This window comes from Octodon degus, unplaced genomic scaffold (genome assembly GCF_000260255.1).
Source record: "Octodon degus isolate 3935 unplaced genomic scaffold, OctDeg1.0 scaffold00176, whole genome shotgun sequence".
Classification (NCBI taxonomy): domain Eukaryota; kingdom Metazoa; phylum Chordata; class Mammalia; order Rodentia; family Octodontidae; genus Octodon; species Octodon degus.
Window position 1 is genome coordinate 2,485,247 of NW_004524752.1, and position 2,102 is coordinate 2,487,348.

General features: G+C 38.3%; 1 protein-coding gene across 1 annotated transcript in view; it reads left to right on the top strand.

Annotated features, from left to right (window-relative positions):
- Positions 1–2,102, top strand: part of Acbd6 (acyl-CoA binding domain containing 6) — a 203,583-nt gene that overhangs the window by 123,789 nt on the left and 77,692 nt on the right. The window lies entirely within an intron of this gene.

Sequence of the window (2,102 nt, forward strand, 5' to 3'; positions counted from 1 at the left end):
TCTCTCTCTCTCTCTCTCTCTCTCTCTCTCTCTCTCTCTCTCTCTCTCTCTCTCTTAGTTTCCTTATTCTTAAGGGATGTAGAGAGACCAAAGGTCAGTCTTCTTAGGGCTACCTCAGATGGAGGGGAAATGTTGACCTGCCTACCAGAAATCAAGTCTCACTCTTCCCCATCTAAAGGAGATGTAGGTCTGTTGGGTTCTATTCTTCAAAGAACTATCAGTTTTTGATAGTCTACAAAATGAACAAGGACATTAATTAGCAAGTCATTGACACTTCAGCTTACTTTTATAGCCATGTTAAAAAAGCAAGGGCTAAAATATGAAAGAAGAATATTGATGAATAGTGGTGCCAAGTTTTGCAGGAGTTATACAAAATTAGGCAGCATTTGGTATAAGCTTTTTTTTTTTTTTTGGAACGGGATTGAACTCAGGTCCTTGTGCTTGCCAGGAAAGTGCTTATTCTATTGAGCAATCTCCCTGGCCCTTGGTGTAAGCTTTTTATCTTCAATATTAACCCAAATTGTTCATTAATGTTAATCTAAGTATAACAGGTAGAATTTAACAAACTCCCTCCTGTTTGGTCAATAAGAAATCCAATATCCTCCTAAGTTGACTATAATAGTCACAAAAGAATATCCTAAATAAAAATATCTATGTTTTATGACCTTTGACCCCTTAAAAGTTTTTACCATAGAGCTTAAAACCCCGGATCAGACCTCCTACTTTGTAGATCTGAAGACCTTTTATAGTGACAGGTTCTAGATAATGTAAATAGATAAAGTATGAAGAAAATAGCTGAAAGTTAGTTACAAAGGTAATAAAGCTTAATAGCTAGGATATTTATATTGCTATTTTAATTCAATGAGCACACTTACACGGGAAGCCAAATCTGTACTTCAGGGTACTCAGTGTCATGTATATATCTGAAAACTGTCAGTGTTGGCTGGTATAATGTTTAAGTCTAGCCTAGCTTTCTTTATTTTTATATTATTATTAATAACTTTTTTTGGTTATATGTTTCTGCTGGATGTTTTGTTTTATTTGTGTTTTTGAGACAGGATCTCACTCTGCAGTTCAGGATGGCCTTGAGCTCACTTTGTAGCACAGAATGGCTCTGAAGTTGCAGCAATGCTCCTGCCTCAGCCTCCTGAGTACTGGGATTACAGGTGTGCACCACCATGCCTGATTCTCCTGCTGGATGTTTATAATCAAATAAGTCCTGTGTTAGTCAAAAATCAATTATTGTATCTGTCTATGTCAGTTAAGGCTCCTCAGGGATTATTTTGGAGGCTGTATATGGAGACTCGTAGCACCTCTGGTTTTTCCCTCTGTAAGTTGTTTCATTTGCCAGGATGAGTTACAGTCTTGCTTGACTATATGGTTGTCCTTAAAAGCCTGGGGACATTCCTCTCTTTAGTGACCTTCCTTTTTGCAGAATATACAATTGTTAGCTCATGTCCTCTGGAGTCCAACAGTTCTCCTATATGAGAGGTTGGGTGACTTACTGGAGTTGAAGGGCCCATGAAGAGGTGTCCCCTCTGCCTGGAGTCCTGACTGACCTTGGACAGCACGGGTCAAATTGTTAACTGTCCTCTTAGCCTTTTTTTTTTTTTTTTTGCCTTCTTTTGTAAGACTCAATTGTAGAACATACAGAAGGTCAGTTATCCCCATCCTGAAATGGTAGCAGTGGGTCTCAGTTCTATCATAATTCTTCGTGGATATAAGACACATATGACCAGATACCAGCTCCTGCTTCCATTAATCATGATCAGCATTATATTAGGAGCCAGTATCTTATTCTATCTGTCTTGTAAATGCCTATCATCTTATCATACTGTTTAGGTTGTCTGTTAGAAGTTATATTCCTGTAGAATGTTAAAAGATAACAGTTTATAAAGTTTTACAAGGAAACTGCAAAATAAAAATAAAAAGAGCAAATATAGCATTTTAGATAAAGTTATAACAGGGCTGGCAAGATAGCTCAGTGGACTAAGCACCTGCTTAGGCAAGCATAAGAACTGGAGTTTGATCCTCAGTACCACATGCCATTCCGAGCTGGTGATGGAGTCCAGGCATGGGGGCATACACCTGTAGTCCTGGCT